The following is a 22,137-nucleotide window of genomic DNA, read 5'->3' as shown; positions in this document are numbered from 1 at the left end:
TAAAATCTAAAATTTGATGTAATATATAATCGTGACGAGATACTCTGGAAATGAGCGAGAAAATGGTGTTTCGGACAGGTTCGCCGGTAAGTGCTTCAGGTTCTTCGTCAAGAGGGCAATGTGGTGGATGGAAGGGATCACCTTCTTCTTGTCTCCAATGATTGAGGAGGCTACGAACCCATCCCCAATTCATCCAGAATAGATGATGACTGATTGGTTGATCCATTCCGGTCACACTGCTTTCGGAGCTTGAGTGAGATTCCATTTCAGAATCCGAGTGACTTGAATTGATGACAACTTCCATTTCGTACAATTGGATAAAGGATTTTTCGATATAAAATGATTTTCCGGCTATCGGTGGTATTCTATTTACATACGATATCCATATATGTATATAGATCAAAAGATTTCGTAGATTACGGAGGAATTTACGGAATATGTCAGGCAAAGTTTACAGTAATAGATACGATAAGATATGATTTAGCAGATACGCTAAGATATGAATTTTGTCTATACACTGCTCATGCAATTAATGTAGCAAGACGTGTCTAGACTAATAATGATAAGCAGATGATTTCCGACTAGAAATGATAAGCAAAACTTTTGACACGCAGACACGGTCGAAGTCCAGACTCACTAATGCATCCTAACGACTTATCAGTTAGACACACTAATGCAGACCTGGTTCGCTAAGACCACCGCTCTGATACCAACTGAAAGGACCCGTTCATATACATTATAAACGATTCACAATAGTTGATTACATCGCGAGGTATTTGACCTCTATATGATACATATTACAAAGATTGCATTCGTTTTTAAAACACAAACTTTCTTTACATAAAAAATTGACAGGCATGCATACCATTTCATAATATCCACTATCCAATTATAAATTAACTTAATAGTAATCTTTGATGAACTCAATGACTCGAATGCAACGTTCTTCGAAATATGCCATGAAATACTCCAAGTAATATCTTTAAAACAAGCAAATGCACAGCGGAAGATTTCTTTTATACCTGAGAATAAACATGCTTTAAAGTGTCAACCAAAAGGTTGGTGAGTTCATTAGTTTATCATAATCATTCATTTCCATCATTTTAATAGACCACAAGAATTTCATTTCCAGTTCTCATAAATATACGTCTCATGCATAGAGACAAAAATAATCATTCATATGGATTGAACACCTGGTAACCGACATTAACAATATGCATATAAGAATATCCCCATCATTCCGGGATCCTCCTTCGGACATGATATAAATTTCGAAGTACTAAAGCATTCGGTACTTTGGATGGGGTTTGTTAGGCCCAATAAATCTATCTTTAGGATACGCGTCAATTAGGGTGTCTGTTCCCTAATTCTTAGATTACCAGACTTAATAAAAAGGGGCATATTCGATTTCGATAATTCAACCATAGAATGTAGTTTCACGTACTTGTGTCTATTTTGTAAATCATTTATAAAAATTGCGCATGTATTCTCAGCCCAAAAATATAAAGGGTAAAAAGGCAAATGAAACTCACCATACTGTATTTCGTAGTAAAAATACATATAACGTCATTGAACAAGTGCAAGGTTGGCCTCGGATTCACGAACCTATATTAATTATATATATTTATATGTTGGTCAATATTTGTATAGCAATTTAGGTCAGGTCATAGTGTAATCCTATCCTATAGCTCGAGTCTGACTCTACAGTATAGTAACATGTTATATTACTCATGCTCAATTAAGATTCTAGTAAAAGGTGACGTGTGAAACAACGTAACACAAATGGTTTCATAATCATAAAATAGTATTTTAGGTTTTTTTTTTTTTAGAGAAAATCAACACAAAAAGTTAACTGAAAAGTTAACAGGAAAAGTCAAAGTTCAAAGTCAAAGGTCAAAGTAAAAATGAGGTCGTATGCAAATATATAATAACTTATACAAAAATGATTTTCGGTCAAACATGACTAAACGGGCCACTTCAGCTATTTTTAGAAAAATTATCGGAACTCCGATTGATAAACGGCCAAAGATAAAAGTTACACATTACCAAAAAGATTAAGCATAAATATTACAGAAGTAAACTAAACCTAGACAACTCGTAGTTGCCAACGCGTTTTCGGCGTTTCAAAGTTAATTTTTCAGCTTTAATAAATTTACAAAAGTGACCGAGTAGCCTACTTTGGAGATTTTTAGAAAATTCCTCAAAACTCGTATTGACAAACGGTTAAAGCCTGCAAATTCTCGTTACCACAAAGATATAACATGATTTTTGGCAAGAGTAAACACATATCAGGCTGACCATGACAACTGATACAAAACTGGCATTTTTAAATAAAAAAGTTTCAGCTCTTTTTAGAATTTTAAAATGTGATCAAACCGTCAACTTTGATGATTTTTAGAAAAATCGTCGAGACTCGAATTGACAAACGGCCAGAGTCGTTTGTTAGACCTTATAGCAAAGAATTCAGTGGTATTTTTTGTTATATATGAAACAACGCAGATCAGCGAGAATTTCAGTTCCCGTTTCGACATTTCATCAAAATTTGCAAAACTTCTTTTGTCCATAACTTGACAACCGTTCAACGAAACGAGACGTGCTTTATATGAAAATTCATCTACTCGACGAGTAGAATCCAAATAACCACTTTTTATAACCCAGAAAATTAGTTCACTAATTATCATCAGCAATTTTAATTACGAAATTAATTATGCAATTTGTTTATTTCATAACTTTCTAACCGTTACTTGGATTCAAGTGATTCTTAAACCAAAATTTAACTATTTTTCGCTAGCTTTCCAACGACATGCATATCTTATACCTTATCTCAATCGTATATGTAACTAATTCAGGAATCAACATAACCTATCTAATGACAATATCAAAAGTACAAGCATGCATAATCCTATATACTCGAGCACTAGTCAGGGATACACTATTAGTATGTAAAAATTAAATTATGAGTACTCACATATCAATATTGAGATTCAATATTGCAGGAAAGGTACGTAAACGCAACGGAGATGATAAACACTATATTGACCTCACGAGCATACCCATGAACCATACTCAATCACCTCCATAGCTATAACCCATAATTTCCTTAATCCTATCCCACTCGTAAAAACAACTTCGAAATCACTCGGACAGCACTCCGTCGTAATATTTTATGTATACTAATAATATCTTGAGATAATACGGAGTAAATATATATATGTAAATCGATTGAGAGAGTTTAGAGAAAACTATTTTCAAGTTTCTATGAAATAATGAAACCTATTGAATTCTATTTATAATAGATTTTTGAATTATTAAAGTGAATTATTAAAGTATGAATTATTAAAGTGAATTATTAAAGTTTGAATTATTAAAGTGAATTATTAAAGTATGAATTATTAAAGTGAATTATTAAAGTATGAATTATTAAAGTGAATTATTAAAGTTAAAGTAAAGTAAAAATAAAGTAAAGGTAAAGTTTAAGTATAGTAAAAGTATAAAACTATGTACGTATAATACGCGTATAAATATATATAATATTAATTTAAATCGTTATATATATTTAATAAAATAAAATATAAATATCGTTATCTTTATCATACTAGTTAAGTAATGAGTTGTCAAAAGTGGTTCTAGATATTTATAAAAGTTATATACGTTTTAATAATAAAGTTCTTTTTAAACTGAAAACGTTTTTGTACGTTTGAAACTAAATAGATCAATCGAGTCTTTATGAGATTCAATCTTCCACTATCCTTTGTCTAGTTCTCAATGATTGACAATTTGTTCATATTTATAAATCACTTTACCATTTTTCGAATATTGTTAAAATGAAAAGATTTCTCAAATCAACGTGGGCCTTTCAACAGAGACTTGTAATCATAATTCAATATATCTGATAATTCAATCATTTGATCTTATCTTCTAATTCCATTGATAAACATTTTGAAACAGATACAATCATATAAAGTATTTAATCTAATATTTTGTTTACGTTTCAAGTTATAATATATATACACATGTACATATATAATCATATTCGTTTAATGGTTCGTGAATCGTTGGAACTTGGTCGAGGTTGAATGAATGTATGAACATAGTTTAAAATTCTTGAAATTTAACTTAACAAATATTGCTTATCGTGTCGGAAACATATAAAGATTAAAGTTTAAATTTGGTTGGAAATTTCCGGGTTGTCACATCTGATGCTCAGCTTTGACCTTAGAATACGTCAAACATTCTCCTACGTATTTAGCAACATCGGCTTTCATACCCGGCCACCAAAAATGTTTCTTGAGATCCTTGTACATCTTCCCCGTTCCAGGATGTATTGAGTATCTGGTTTTATGAGCTTCTCTAAGTACCATTTCTCTCATATCTCCAAATTTTGGTACCCAAATCCTTTCAGCCCTATACCGGGTTCCATCTTCCCGAATATTAAGATGCTTCTCCGATCCTTTGGGTATTTCATCCTTTAAATTTCCCTCTTTTAAAACTCCTTGTTGCGCCTCCTTTATTTGAGTAGTAAGGTTATTATGAATCATTATATTCATAGATTTTACTCGAATGGGTTCTCTGTCCTTCCTGCTCAAGGCATCGGCTACCACATTTGGCTTCCCCGGGTGGTAACGAATCTCAAAGTCGTAATCATTCAACAATTCAATCCACCTACGCTACCTCATATTCAGTTGTTTCTGATTAAATATGTGTTGAAGACTTTTGTGGTCGGTATATATAATACTTTTGACCCCATATAAGTAGTGCCTCCAAGTCTTTAATGCAAAAACAACCGCGCCTAATTCCAAATCATGCGTCGTATAATTTTGCTCGTGAATCTTCAATTGTCTAGAGGCATAAGCAATCACCTTCGTTCGTTGCATTAATACACAACCGAGACCTTGCTTTGATGCGTCACAATAAATCACAAAATCATCATTCCCTTCAGGCAATGACAATATAGGTGCCGTAGTTAGCTTTTTCTTCAATAACTGAAACGCTTTCTCTTGTTCATCATTCCATTCAAATTTCTTCCCTTTATGCGTTAATGCAGTCAAGGGTTTTGCTATTCTGGAAAAGTCTTGGATGAACCTTCTGTAGTAACCAGCTAGTCCTAAAAACTGGCGTATGTGTTTCGGAGTTTTCGGGGTTTCCCACTTTTCAACAGTTTCTATCTTTGCCGGATCCACCTTAATACCTTCTTTGTTCACTATGTGACCGAGGAATTGAACTTCTTCCAACCAAAATGCACACTTTGAAAACTTAGCGTACAATTCTTCCTTCCTCAATACTTCTAACACCTTTCTCAAATGTTCACCGTGTTCTTGGTCATTCTTTGAGTAAATAAGTATGTCATCAATGAAAACAATGACAAACTTGTCAAGGTATGGTCCACACACTCGGTTCATAAGGTCCATGAACACAGCTGGTGCATTAGTTAAACCAAACGGCATGACCATAAACTCGTAATGACCGTAACGTGTTCTGAAAGCAGTCTTTGGAATATCATCTTCTTTCACCCTTATTTGATGATACCCGGAACGTAAGTCAATCTTTGAATAAACAGACGAGCCTTGTAGTTGATCAAATAAGTCATCGATTCTCGGTAGTGGGTAGCGGTTCTTGATGGTAAGTTTGTTCAACTCTCGGTAGTCGATACACAACCTGAATGTACCATCTTTCTTCTTGACAAACAAAACAGGAGCTCCCCACGGTGATGTGCTTGGTCGAATGAAACCACGCTCTAAAAGTTCTTGTAATTGGCTTTGTAGTTCTTTCATCTCGCTGGGTGCGAGTCTGTAAGGAGTACGAGCTATTGGTGCAGCTCCTGGTACAAGATCTATTTGAAATTCAACGGATCGATGTGGGGGTAATCCCGGTAATTCTTTCGGAAATACATTAGGAAATTCTTTTGCGACGGGAACATCATTGATGCTCTTTTCTTCAGTTTGTACTTTCTCGACATGTGCTAGAACAGCATAGCAACCTTTTCTTATTAGTTTTTGTGCTTTCAAATTACTAATAATATGTAGCTTCGTGTTGCCCTTTTCTCCGTACACCATTAAGGGTTTTCCTTTTTCTCGTATAATGCGAATTGCATTTTTGTAACAAACGATCTCCGCTTTCACTTCTTTCAACCAGTCCATACCGATTATCACATCAAAACTCCCTAACTCTACTGGTATCAAATCAATCTTAAATGTTTCGCTAACCAGTTTAATTTCTCGATTCCGACATATATTATCTGCTGAAATTAATTTACCATTTGCTAATTCGAGTAAAAATTTACTATCCAAAGGCGTCAATGGACAACTTAATTTAGCACAAAAATCTCTACTCATATAGCTTCTATCCGCACCCGAATCAAATAAAACGTAAGCAGATTTATTGTCAATAAGAAACGTACCCGTAACAAGCTCCGGGTCTTCCTGTGCCTCTGCCGCATTAATATTGAAAACTCTTCCACGGCCTTGTCCATTCGTGTTCTCCTGGTTCGGGCAATTTCTAATAATGTGGCCCGGTTTTCCACATTTATAACAAACTACATTGGCATAACTTGCTCCGACACTACTTGCTCCGCCATTACTCGTTCCGACACCATTTGTTCCTTTCGTTCTATTAACCCCTGGTCCGTAGACCTCACACTTCGCCGCGCTATGACCATTTCTTTTACACTTGTTGCAAAATTTGGTGCAGAACCCCGAGTGATACTTTTCACACCTTTGGCATAGCTGCTTCTGATTGTTGTTGTTGTTGCGGTTATTATTGTTGTTGGGATGATTGTTGTAGTTGCTGTTGTTGTTGTTGTTGTTGGGCCGTTTGTTGTAGTTGCGATTGATGTTGCGATTGTTGGGATAATTGTTGCGATTATTGTTGTAATTGCTGTTGTTGTTGTATTGGTGATTCTTATCACCGTTTTCCTCCCACTTTCTTTTGACTTGCTTCACATTGGCCCCTTCAGCAGTCTGTTCTTTAATTCTTTCTTCAATCTGGTTCACGAATTTGTGAGCCATTCTACATGCCTGTTGTATAGAGGCGGGCTCGTGTGAACTTATATCTTCTTGGATTCTTTCCGGTAATCCTTTCACAAACGCGTCGATCTTCTCTTCCTCATCTTCGAATGCTCCCGGACACAATAGGCACAATTCTGTGAATCGTCTTTCGTACGTGGTAATATCAAATCCTTGGGTTCGTAACCCTCTAAGTTCTGTCTTGAGCTTATTGACCTCGGTTCTGGGACGGTACTTCTCGTTCATCAAGTGCTTGAATGCTGACCACGGTAGTGCGTACGCATCGTCTTGTCCCACTTGCTCTAGATAGGTATTCCACCATGTTAACGCAGAACCTGTGAAGGTATGCGTAGCGTACTTCACTTTGTCCTCTTCAGTACACTTACTTATGGCAAACACCGATTCGACCTTCTCGGTCCACCGTTTCAATCCTATCGGTCCTTCGGTTCCATCAAATTCCAAAGGTTTGCAGGCAGTAAATTCTTTGTAGGTGCATCCTACACGATTTCCTGTACTGCTAGATCCAAGGTTATTGTTGGTATGTAGCGCAGCCTGTACTGCGACTATGTTTGAAGCTAGAAAAGTACGGAATTCCTCTTCATTCATATTTACGGTGTGTCGAGTAGTCGGTGCCATTTCCTTCAAAATAGTCAAATGGAACAAGTTAATCATACAGAATATTAAGAGTAGTTAATAGTATTTCGTAGCATAATATGAACTCATTTATAAAAGCTTTTTCTTCATATTAGCGTTTTATAAGTTTAAATTCGGGTAGTACCTACCCGTTAAGTTCATACTTAGTAGCTAATATACAATTCAACTACTACAATTCTATATGAAAAACTGATTATAATAATATTTCGCGTTCAAACTTTTACACAATATTTTACAAACTTACAATACCGCTTATTTTACATAAAGCATGAAATATAGCACACAATAACTTTGATACAAGATAGTTGTGAAGATAATTCTAGCTAGTACACAAGTCGTTCAGCAAAGGCAATAAAGACACGTAATTCATACGTCCAGAAACAAGTCATGCATTCTGGTTTTACTAGGACTACTTCCCATCCTTGGTCTTGTGCAACATAACCGTTATGGCCGTTGATAAGACAGCGTGTTGTAGCGTCGTCAAAGGGACGAGGGTTACGTAATGTCCAACAGTCCCGTAATAATCTAAAAACCTCATTTCTTACCCCAATTACCGACTCCGTCACTTGTGGAAACGTTTTGTTTAATAGTTGTAGCCCGATGTTCTTGTTCTCACTTTGGTGAGAAGCGAACATTACTAATCCGTAAGCATAACATGCTTCTTTATGTTGCATGTTAGCCGCTTTTTCTAAATCATGAAGTCCAATATTCGGATATATTGAGTCAAAATAATTTCTTAACCCGTTGCGTAAAATAGCATTTGGGTTCCCCGCAATATATGCGTCAAAGTAAACACATCGTAACTTATGGGTTTCCCAATGTGATATCCCCCATCTTTCAAATGAAAGTCTCTTATAAACCAAGACATTCTTGGAACGTTCTTCGAATGTCTTACAAACTGATCTCGCCTTAAATAGTTGTGCCGAGGAATTCTGGCCGACTCTAGACAAGATTTCATCAATCATGTCTCCGGGTAGGTCTCTTAAAATATTGGGTTGTCTCTCCATTTTGTGTTTTTAAACTGTAAAATAGACAAGAGTTAGATTCATAAAAAAATACTTATTAATACAAGCAATTTTTACATATATCATAAAGCATACGAACACTATATTACATATATTACACCACACGAATACAACTATCTTATTCCGACTCGCTCGTTTCTTCTTCTTCGGTTTTGGTTCGTTTTGCCAAGTTTCTAGGGATATATGATGTTCCCCTAATACGAGCCGTCATGATCCACATTGGTTTAGAAAAACCTGGTGGTTTAGAGGTTCCCGGGTCATTGTTACAACTTAAGGACTTCGGGGGTTGACGATACATATAAAGTTCATCGGGGTTGGAATTAGATTTCTCTATTTTTATGCCCTTTCCCTTATTATTTTCTTTTGCCTTTTTAAATTCAGTTGGGGTAATTTCTATAACATCATCAGAATTCTCGTCGGAATCCGATTCATCGGAGAATTGGTAATCCTCCCAATATTTTGCTTTCTTGGCGGAAACACCATTGACCATAATTAACCTTGGTCGGTTGGTTGAGGATTTTCTTTTACTTAACCGTTTTATTATTTCCCCCACCGGTTCTATTTCTTCATCCGGTTCCGATTCTTCTTCCGGTTTCGATTCTTCTTCCGGTTCCGACTCTTCTTCCGGTTCCTCTTCGGGAACTTGTGAATCAGTCCACGAATCATTCCAATTTACATTTGACTCTTCATTATTATTAGGTGAGTCAATGGGACTTGTTCTAGAGGTAGACATCTATCACATAATATCAAACGCGTTAATAGATTAATATATCACATAATATTCACATGTTAAAAATATATAGTTTCCAACAAAATTTGTTAAGCAATCATTTTTCAAGTAAACACGGTCGAAGTCCAGACTCACTAATGCATCCTAACAAACTCGATAAGACACACTAATGCAAAATTCTGGTTCTCTAAGACCAACGCTCGGATACCAACTGAAATGTCCCGTTCTTATTGATTAAAAACGTTCCATATTAATTGATTTCGTTGCGAGGTTTTGACCTCTATATGAGACGTTTTTCAAAGACTGCATTCATTTTTAAAACAAACCATAACCTTTATTTCATAAATAAAGGTTTAAAAAGCTTTACGTAGATTATCAAATAATGATAATCTAAAATATCCTGTTTACACACGACCATTACATAATGGTTTACAATACAAATATGTTACATCGAAATCAGTTTCTTGAATGCAGTTTTTACACAATATCATACAAACATGGACTCCAAATCTTGTCCTTATTTTAGTATGCAACAGCGGAAGCTCTTAATATTCACCTGAGAATAAACATGCTTTAAACGTCAACAAAAATGTTGGTGAGTTATAGGTTTAACCTATATATATCAAATCGTAACAATAGACCACAAGATTTCATATTTCAATACATATCCCATACATAGAGATAAAAATCATTCATATGGTGAACACCTGGTAACCGACAATAACAAGATGCATATATAAGAATATCCCCATCATTCCGGGACACCCTTCGGATATGATATAAATTTCGAAGTACTAAAGCATCCGGTACTTTGGATGGGGTTTGTTAGGCCCAATAGATCTATCTTTAGGATTCGCGTCAATTAGGGTGTCTGTTCCCTAATTCTTAGATTACCAGACTTAATAAAAAGGGGCATATTCGATTTCGATAATTCAACCATAGAATGTAGTTTCACGTACTTGTGTCTATTTTGTAAATCATTTATAAAACCTGCATGTATTCTCATCCCAAAAATATTAGATTTTAAAAGTGGGACTATAACTCACTTTCACAGATTTTTACTTCGTCAGGAAGTAAGACTTGGCCACTGGTTGATTCACGAACCTATAACAATATATACATATATATCAAAGTATGTTCAAAATATATTTACAACACTTTTAATATATTTCGATGTTTTAAGTTTATTAAGTCAGCTGTCCTCGTTAGTAACCTACAACTAGTTGTCCACAGTTAGATGTACAGAAATAAATCGATAAATATTATCTTGAATCAATCCACGACCCAGTGTATACGTATCTCAGTATTGATCACAACTCAAACTATATATATTTTGGAATCAACCTCAACCCTGTATAGTTAACTCCAACATTCACATATAGAGTGTCTATGGTTGTTCCGAAATATATATAGATGTGTCGACATGATAGGTCGAAACATTGTATACGTGTCTATGGTATCTCAAGATTACATAATATACAATACAAGTTGATTAAGTTATGGTTGGAATAGATTTGTTACCAATTTTCACGTAGCTAAAATGAGAAAAATTATCCAATCTTGTTTTACCCATAACTTCTTCATTTTAAATCCGTTTTGAGTGAATCAAATTGCTATGGTTTCATATTGAACTCTATTTTATGAATCTAAACAGAAAAAGTATAGGTTTATAGTCGGAAAAATAAGTTACAAGTCGTTTTTGTAAAGGTAGTCATTTCAGTCGAAAGAACGACGTCTAGATGACCATTTTAGAAAACATACTTCCACTTTGAGTTTAACCATAATTTTTGGATATAGTTTCATGTTCATAATAAAAATCATTTTCTCAGAATAACAACTTTTAAATCAAAGTTTATCATAGTTTTTAATTAACTAAGCCAAAACAGCCCGCGGTGTTACTACGACGACGTAAATCCGGTTTTACGGTGTTTTTCGTGTTTCCAGGTTTTAAATCATTAAGTTAGCATATCATATAGATATAGAACATGTGTTTAGTTGATTTTAAAAGTCAAGTTAGAAGGATTAACTTTTGTTTGCGAACAAGTTTAGAATTAACTAAACTATGTTCTAGTGATTACAAGTTTAAACCTTCGAATAAGATAGCTTTATATGTATGAATCGAATGATGTTATGAACATCATTACTACCTTAATTTCCTTGGATAAACCTACTGGAAAATAGAAAAATGGATCTAGCTTCAATGGATCCTTGGATGGCTCGAAGTTCTTGAAGCAGAATCATGACACGAAAACAAGTTCAAGTAAGATCATCACTTGAAATAAGATTGTTATAGTTATAGAAATTGAACCAAAGTTTGAATATGATTATTACCTTGTATTAGAATGATAACCTACTGTAAGAAACAAAGATTTCTTGAGGTTGGATGATCACCTTACAAGATTGGAAGTGAGCTAGCAAACTTGAAAGTATTCTTGATTTTATGAAACTAGAACTTTTGGAATTTATGAAGAACACTTAGAACTTGAAGATAGAACTTGAGAGAGATCAATTAGATGAAGAAAATTGAAGAATGAAAGTGTTTGTAGGTGTTTTTGGTCGTTGGTGTATGGATTAGATATAAAGGATATGTAATTTTGTTTTCATGTAAATAAGTCATGAATGATTACTCATATTTTTGTAATTTTATGAGATATTTCATGCTAGTTGCCAAATGATGGTTCCCACATGTGTTAGGTGACTCACATGGGCTGCTAAGAGCTGATAATTGGAGTGTATATACCAATAGTACATACATCTAAAAGCTGTGTATTGTACGAGTACGAATACGGGTGCATACGAGTAGAATTGTTGATGAAACTGAACGAGGATGTAATTGTAAGCATTTTTGTTAAGTAGAAGTATTTTGATAAGTGTATTGAAGTCTTTCAAAAGTGTATAAATACATATTAAAACACTACATGTATATACATTTTAACTGAGTCGTTAAGTCATCGTTAGTCGTTACATGTAAATGTTGTTTTGAAACCTTTAGGTTAACGATCTTGTTAAATGTTGTTAACCCAATGTTTATAATATCAAAAGAGATTTTAAATTATTATATTATCATGATATTATGATGTACGAATATCTCTTAATATGATATATATACATTAAATGTCATTACAACGATAATCGTTACATATATGTCTCGTTTCAAAATCATTAAGTTAGTAGTCTTGTTTTTACATATGTAGTTCATTGTTAATATACTTAATGATATGTTTAATTATCATAATATAATGTTAACTATATATATAACCATATATATGTCATCATATAGTTTTTACAAGTTTTAACGTTCGTGAATCACCGGTCAACTTGGGTGGTCAATTGTCTATATGAAACCTATTTCAATTAATCAAGTCTTAACAAGTTTGATTGCCTAACATGTTGGAAACATTTAATCATGTAAATATCACTCTTAATTAATATATATAAACATGGAAAAGTTCGGGTCACTACACCTGGGACATATACGTGATTGTAAATATTCGTGTTAATGAGTGTTGTGAATTTGCCTTTCAAAAAAAAAAAAAAAAATATTAATGACTTCCTTTTATAAAAATGACGGAATTTAAACTTATATGGATTTTTAGTATTTCGTATACTCGCTTCGTCCCAAAAAAACTGTCCACCCTTATATTTTTGTTTGTCTCAAAATTATTGTCCATTTCTCTAAATAACCATTAAATATCATCAAAGTTTCAATTATTTCCGTTTTAATTTTGAAAATTTAACTTTAAATATAGCAATTAACGAACATTTATTATCAAACGAATATAAATAGTAAACAAATATAAATAGTAACGTGAATTTATTTTTAGGATGAAGAAAATATTAATAAATACTTCATCCGTCCCATAAAAATTGTCCACTTTATTATTTTTGTTCGTCTCAAAATTATCGTCACTTACTGTAAATAAAATTTTGAAATAATTAAAGTTTCAGTTATGTCTCTTTCATTGTTGAAAATTTTACTTTAAATATAACAATTAATTTATTAACTATTCTTTAAAATAACATTAAATGAATGTTAAATTAAATTAAACGATTTATTGTACTGTATATTTAAAGTTTATAAAAAAATTGATATTTGATACGGAGTATATTGATATTTGATGTTTGATATCTACAAGTATTTCACAGTCTGAAAAGTTAGCGCCATGCCGCGATTTCCCTCTTGTTTTCCCCAAATTTCTTGAACAGCCACCTTCAAGAGCTTTTAAGTTTTAACATTCGCTTCTTTTAGTTTCATAAGGTCATAAGGAAACCCTAACACATCTGTTGCTAAATCGTATTTTAGATCCCGTTGCTTGATTCGTTCATTAAGAAACATTGAATTTCACCTACCGGCGATTCAGCAACATCCAATCACAAACTCTCGGTCAATCCATCGCATATATGATTTGAAGGTAGTTTTTTTTTTTTTTGCGATTTTAGTCGTACTTGAAGGTATTTGCTGAAATGTCCCGTTCTTATTGATTAAAAACGTTCCATATTAATTGATTTCGTTGCGAGGTTTTGACCTCTATATGAGACGTTTTTCAAAGACTGCATTCATTTTTAAACAAACCATAACCTTTATTTCATCAATAAAGGTTTAAAAAGCTTTACGTAGATTATCAAATAATGATAATCTAAAATATCCTGTTTACACACGACCATTACATAACGGTTTACAATACAAATATGTTACAACAAAATAAGTTCCTTGAATGCAGTTTTTACACAATATCATACAAGCATGGACTCCAAATCTTGTCCTTATTTAAGTATGCGACAGCGGAAGCTCTTAATAATCACCTGAGAATAAACATGCTTAAAACGTCAACAAAAATGTTGGTGAGTTATAGGTTTAACCTATATATATCAAATCGTAACAATAGACCACAAGATTTCATATTTCAATACACATCCCATACATAGAGATAAAAATCATTCATATGGTGAACACCTGGTAACCGACAATAACAAGATGCATATATAAGAATATCCCCATCATTCCGGGACACCCTTCGGATATGATATAAATTTCGAAGTACTAAAGCATCCGGTACTTTGGATGGGGTTTGTTAGGCCCAATAGATCTATCTTTAGGATTCGCGTCAATTAGGGTGTCTGTTCCCTAATTCTTAGATTACCAGACTTAATAAAAAGGGGCATATTCGATTTCGATAATTCAACCATAGAATGTAGTTTCACGTACTTGTGTCTATTTTGTAAATCATTTATAAAACCTGCATGTATTCTCATCCCAAAAATATTAGATTTTAAAAGTGGGACTATAACTCACTTTCACAGATTTTTACTTCGTCGGGAAGTAAGACTTGGCCACTGGTTGATTCACGAACCTATAACAATATATACATATATATCAAAGTATGTTCAAAATATATTTACAACACTTTTAATATATTTTGATGTTTTAAGTTTATTAAGTCAGCTGTCCTCGTTAGTAACCTACAACTAGTTGTCCACAGTTAGATGTACAGAAATAAATCGATAAATATTATCTTGAATCAATCCACGACCCAGTGTATACGTATCTCAGTATTGATCACAACTCAAACTATATATATTTTGGAATCAACCTCAACCCTGTATAGCTAACTCCAACATTCACATATATAGTGTCTATGGTTGTTCCGAAATATATATAGATGTGTCGACATGATAGGTCGAAACATTGTATACGTGTCTATGGTATCTCAAGATTACATAATATATAATACAAGTTGATTAAGTTATGGTTGGAATAGATTTGTTACCAATTTTCACGTAGCTAAAATGAGAAAAATTATCCAATCTTGTTTTACCCATAACTTCTTCATTTTAAATCCGTTTTGAGTGAATCAAATTGCTATGGTTTCATATTGAACTCTATTTTATGAATCTAAACAAAAAAAGTATAGGTTTCTAGTCGGAAAAATAAGTTACAAGTCGTTTTTGTAAAGGTAGTCATTTCAGTCGAAAGAACGACGTCTAGATGACCATTTTAGAAAACATACTTCCACTTTGAGTTTAACCATAATTTTTGGATATAGTTTAATGTTCATAATAAAAATCATTTTCTCAGAATAACAACTTTTAAATCAAAGTTTATCATAGTTTTATATTAACTAACCCAAAACAGCCCGCGGTGTTACTACGACGGCGTAAATCCGGTTTTACGGTGTTTTTCGTGTTTCCAGGTTTTAAATCATTAAGTTAGCATATAATATAGATATAGAACATGTGTTTAGTTGATTTTAAAAGTCAAGTTAGAAGGATTAACTTTTGTTTGCGAACAAGTTTAGAATTAACTAAACTATGTTCTAGTGATTACAAGTTTAAACCTTCGAATAAGATAGCTTTATATGTATGAATCGAATGATGTTATGACCTTAAGTTCCTTGGATGAACCTACTGGAAAAGAGAAAAATGGATCTAGCTTCAATGGATCCTTGGATGGCTCAAAGTTCTTGAAGCAAAATCATGACACGAAAACAAGTTCAAGTAAGATCATCACTTGAAATAAGATTGTTATAGTTATAGAAATTGAACCAAAGTTTGAATATGATTATTACCTTGTATTAGAATGATAACCTACTGTAAGAAACAAAGATTTCTTGAGGTTGGATGATCACCTTACAAGATTGGAAGTGAGCTAGCAAACTTGAAAGTATTCTTGATTTTATGAAACTAGAACTTTTGGAATTTATGAAGAACACTTAGAACTTGAAGATAGAACTTGAGAGAGTTCAATTAGATGAAGAAAATTGAAGAATGAAAGTGTTTGTAGGTGTTTTTGGTCGTTGGTGTATGGATTAGATATAAAGGATATGTAATTTTGTTTTCATGTAAATAAGTCATGAATGATTACTCATATTTTTGTAATCTTATGAGATATTTCATGCTAGTTGCCAAATGATGGTTCCCACATGTGTTAGGTGACTCACATGGGCTGCTAAGAGCTGATCATTGGAGTGTATATACCAATAGTACATACATCTAAAAGCTGTGTATTGTACGAGTACGAATACGGGTGCATACGAGTAGAATTGTTGATGAAACTGAACGAGAATATAATTGTAAGCATTTTTGTTAAGTAGAAGTATTTTGATAAGTGTATTGAAGTCTTTCAAAAGTGTATAAATACATATTAAAACACTACATGTATATACATTTTAACTGAGTCGTTAAGTCATCGTTAGTCGTTACATGTAAGTGTTGTTTTGAAACCTTTAGGTTAACGATCTTGTTAAATGCTGTTAACCCAATGTTTATAATATCAAAAGAGATTTTAAATTATTATATTATCATGATATTATGATGTACGAATATCTCTTAATATGATATATATATACATTAAATGTCGTTACAACGATAAACGTTACATATATGTCTCGTTTCAAAATCATTAAGTTAGTAGTCTTGTTTTTACATATGTAGTTCATTGTTAATATAATTAATGATATGTTTACTTATCATAATATCATGTTAACTATATATATAACCATATATATGTCATCATATAGTTTTTTTACAAGTTTTAACGTTCGTGAATCACCGGTCAACTTGGGTGGTCAATTGTCTATATGAAACCTATTTCAATTAATCAAATCTTAACAAGTTTGATTGCTTAACATGTTGGAAACATTTAATCATGTAAATATCAATCTCAATTAATATATATAAACATGGAAAAGTTCGGGTCACTACAGTACCTACCCGTTAAATAAATTTCGTCCCGAAATTTTAAGCTGTTGAAGGTGTTGACGAATCTTCTGGAAATAGATGCGGGTATTTCTTCTTCATCTGATCTTCACGCTCCCAGGTGAACTCGGGTCCTCTACGAGCATTCCATCGAACCTTAACAATTGGTATCTTGTTTTGCTTAAGTCTTTTAACCTCACGATCCATTATTTCGACGGGTTCTTCGATGAATTGAAGTTTTTCGTTGATTTGGATTTCATCTAACGGAATAGTGAGATCTTCTTTAGCAAAACATTTCTTTAAATTCGAGACGTGGAAAGTGTTATGTACAGTCGCGAGTTGTTGAGGTAACTCTAGTCGGTAAGCTACTGGTCCGACACGATCAATAATCTTGAATGGTCCAATATACCTTGGATTTAATTTCCCTCGTTTACCAAATCGAACAACGCCCTTCCAAGGTGCAACTTTAAGCATGACCATCTCTCCAATTTCAAATTCTATATCTTTTCTTTTAATGTCAGCGTAGCTCTTTTGTCGACTTTGGGCGATTTTCAACCGTTGTTGAATTTGGATGATCTTCTCGGTAGTTTCTTGTATAATCTCCGGACCCGTAATCTGTCTATCCCCCACTTCACTCCAACAAATCGGAGACCTGCACTTTCTACCATAAAGTGCTTCAAACGGCGCCATCTCAATGCTTGAATGGTAGCTGTTGTTGTAGGAAAATTCTGCTAACGGTAGATGTCGATCCCAACTGTTTCCGAAATCAATAACACATGCTCGTAGCATGTCTTCAAGCGTTTGTATCGTCCTTTCGCTCTGCCCATCAGTTTGTGGATGATAGGCAGTACTCATGTCTAGACGAGTTCCTAATGCTTGCTGTAATGTCTGCCAGAATCTTGAAATAAATCTTCCATCCCTATCAGAGATAATAGAGATTGGTATTCCATGTCTGGAGACGACTTCCTTCAAATACAGTCGTGCTAACTTCTCCATCTTGTCATCTTCTCTTATTGGTAGGAAGTGTGCTGATTTGGTGAGACGATCAACTATTACCCAAATAGTATCAAAACCACTTGCAGTCCTTGGCAATTTAGTGATGAAATCCATGGTAATGTTTTCCCATTTCCATTCCGGGATTTCGGGTTGTTGAAGTAGACCTGATGGTTTCTGATGCTCAGCTTTGACCTTAGAACACGTCAAACATTCTCCTACGTATTTAGCAACATCGGCTTTCATACCCGGCCACCAAAAATGTTTCTTGAGATCCTTGTACATCTTCCCCGTTCCAGGATGTATTGAGTATCTGGTTTTATGAGCTTCTCTAAGTACCATTTCTCTCATATCTCCAAATTTTGGTACCCAAATCCTTTCAGCCCTATACCGGGTTCCGTCTTCCCGAATATTAAGATGCTTCTCCGATCCTTTGGGTATTTCATCCTTTAAATTTCCCTCTTTTAAAACTCCTTGTTGCGCCTCCTTTATTTGAGTAGTAATGTTATTATGAATCATTATATTCATAGATTTTACTCGAATGGGTTCTCTATCCTTCCTGCTCAAGGCATCGGCTACCACATTTGCCTTCCCCGGGTGGTAACGAATCTCAAAATCGTAATCATTCAATAATTCAATCCACCTACGCTGCCTCATATTCAGTTGTTTCTGATTAAATATGTGTTGAAGACTTTTGTGGTCGGTATATATAATACTTTTGACCCCATATAAGTAGTGCCTCCAAGTCTTTAATGCAAAAACAACCGCGCCTAATTCCAAATCATGCGTCGTATAATTTTGTTCGTGAATCTTCAATTGTCTAGACGCATAAGCAATCACCTTCGTTCGTTGCATTAATACACAACCGAGACCTTGCTTTGATGCATCACAATAAATCACAAAATCATCATTCCCTTCAGGCAATGACAATATAGGTGCCGTAGTTAGCTTTTTCTTCAATAACTGAAACGCTTTCTCTTGTTCATCATTCCATTCAAATTTCTTCCCTTTATGCGTTAATGCAGTCAAGGGTTTTGCTATTCTGGAAAAGTCTTGGATGAACCTTCTGTAGTAACCAGCTAGTCCTAAAAACTGGCGTATGTGTTTCGGAGTTTTCGGGGTTTCCCACTTTTCAACAGTTTCTATCTTTGCCGGATCCACCTTAATACCTTCTTTGTTCACTATGTGACCGAGGAATTGAACTTCTTCCAACCAAAATGCACACTTTGAAAACTTAGCGTACAATTCTTCCTTCCTCAATACTTCTAACACCTTTCTCAAATGTTCACCGTGTTCTTGGTCATTCTTTGAGTAAATAAGTATGTCATCAATGAAAACAATGACAAACTTGTCAAGGTATGGTCCACACACTCGGTTCATAAGGTCCATGAACACAGCTGGTGCATTAGTTAAACCAAACGGCATGACCATAAACTCGTAATGACCGTAACGTGTTCTGAAAGCAGTCTTTGGAATATCATCTTCTTTCACCCGCATTTGATGATACCCGGAACGTAAGTCAATCTTTGAATAAACAGACGAGCCTTGTAGTTGATCAAATAAGTCGTCGATTCTCGGTAGTGGGTAGCGGTTCTTGATGGTAAGTTTGTTCAACTCTCGGTAGTCGATACACAACCTGAATGTACCATCTTTCTTCTTGACAAACAAAACAGGAGCTCCCCACGGTGATGTGCTTGGTCGAATGAAACCACGCTCTAAAAGTTCTTGTAATTGGCTTTGCAGTTCTTTCATCTCGCTGGGTGCGAGTCTGTAAGGAGCACGAGCTATTGGTGCAGCTCCTGGTACAAGATCTATTTGAAATTCAACGGATCGATGTGGGGGTAATCCCGGTAATTCTTTCGGAAATACATCGGGAAATTCTTTTGCAATGGGAACATCATTGATGCTCTTTTCTTCAGTTTGTACTTTCTCGACGTGTGCTAGAACAGCATAGCAACCTTTTCTTATTAGTTTTTGTGCCTTCAAATTACTAATAAGATGTAGCTTCGTGTTGCCCTTTTCTCCGTACACCATTAAGGGTTTTCCTTTTTCTCGTATAATGCGAATTGCATTTTTGTAACAAACGATCTCCGCTTTCACTTCTTTCAACCAGTCCATACCGATTATCACATCAAAACTCCCTAACTCTACTGGTATCAAATCAATCTTAAATGTTTCGCTAACCAGTTTAATTTCTCGATTCCGACATATATTATCTGCTGAAATTAATTTACCATTTGCTAATTCGAGTAAAAATTTACTATCCAAAGGCGTCAATGGACAACTTAATTTAGCACAAAAATCTCTACTCATATAGCTTCTATCCGCACCCGAATCAAATAAAACGTAAGCAGATTTATTGTCAATAAGAAACGTACCCGTAACAAGCTCCGGGTCTTCCTGTGCCTCTACCGCATTAATATTGAAAACTCTTCCACGGCCTTGTCCATTCGTGTTCTCCTGGTTCGGGCAATTTCTAATAATGTGGCCTGGTTTTCCACATTTATAACAAACTACATTGGCATAACTTGCTCCGACACTACTTGCTCCGCCATTACTCGTTCCGACACCATTTGTTCCTTTTGTTCTATTAACCCCTGGTCCGTAGACCTCACACTTCGCCGCGCTATGACCATTTCTTTTACACTTGTTGCAAAATTTGGTGCAGAACCCCGAGTGATACTTTTCACACCTTTGGCATAGCTGCTTCTGATTGTTGTTGTTGTTGTTGCGGTTATTATTGTTGTTAAGATGATTGTTGTGGTTGCTGTTGTTGTTGTTGTTGTTGTTGTTGTTGTTGGTCCGTTTGTTGTAGTTGTGATTGATGTTGCGATTGTTAGGATAGTTGTTGTGATTATTGTTATAATTGCTGCTGTTGTTGTACTGGTGATTCTTATCACCGTTTTCCTCCCACTTTCTTTTGACTTGCTTCACATTGGCCTCTTCAGCAGTCTATTCTTTAATTCTTTCTTCAATCTGGTTCACTAGTTTGTGAGCCATTCTACATGCCTGTTGTATGGAGGCGGGCTCGTGTGAACTTATATCTTCTTGGATTCTTTCCGGTAATCCTTTCACAAACGCGTCGATCTTCTCTTCCTCATCTTCGAATGCTCCCGGACACAATAGGCACAATTCTGTGAATCGTCTTTCGTACGTGGTAATATCAAATCCTTGGGTTCGTAACCCTCTAAGTTCTGTCTTCAGCTTATTGACCTCGGTTCTGGGACGGTACTTCTCGTTCATCAAGTGCTTGAATGCTGACCACGGTAGTGCGTACGCATCATCTTGTCCCACTTGCTCTAGATAGGTATTCCACCATGTTAACGCAGAACCTGTGAAGGTATGCGTAGCGTACTTCACTTTGTCCTCTTCAGTACACTTACTTATGGCAAACACCGATTCAACCTTCTCGGTCCACCGTTTCAATCCGATCGGTCCTTCGGTTCCATCAAATTCCAAAGGTTTGCAGGCAGTGAATTCTTTGTAGGTGCATCCTACACGATTTCCTGTACTGCTAGATCCAAGGTTATTGTTGGTATGTAGCGCAGCCTGTACTGCGGCTATGTTTGAAGCTAGAAAAGTACGGAATTCCTCTTCATTCATATTCACGGTGTGTCGAGTAGTCGGTGCCATTTCCTTCAAAATAGTTAAATGGAACAAGTTAATCATACAGAATATTAAGAGTAGTTAATAGTATTTCGTAGCATAATATGAACTCATTTATAAAAGCTTTTTCTTCATATTAGCGTTTTATAAGTTTAAATTCGGGTAGTACCTACCCGTTAAGTTCATACTTAGTAGCTAATATACAATTCAACTACTACAATTCTATATGAAAAACTGATTATAATAATATTTCGCGTTCAAACTTTTATACAATATTTTACAAACTTACAATACCGCTTATTTTACATAAAGCATGAAATATAGCACACAATAACTTTGATACAAGATAGTTGTGAAGACAATTCTAGCTAGTACACAAGTCGTTCAGCAAAGGCAATAAAGACACGTAATTCATACGTCCAGAAACAAGTCA

The sequence above is a fragment of the Rutidosis leptorrhynchoides genome, chromosome 2 (assembly GCF_046630445.1).
Source record: "Rutidosis leptorrhynchoides isolate AG116_Rl617_1_P2 chromosome 2, CSIRO_AGI_Rlap_v1, whole genome shotgun sequence".
Classification (NCBI taxonomy): Eukaryota; Viridiplantae; Streptophyta; class Magnoliopsida; order Asterales; family Asteraceae; genus Rutidosis; species Rutidosis leptorrhynchoides.
The sequence above is the reverse complement of the archived record's forward strand: the minus strand, read 5'-3'. Positions refer to the sequence as shown.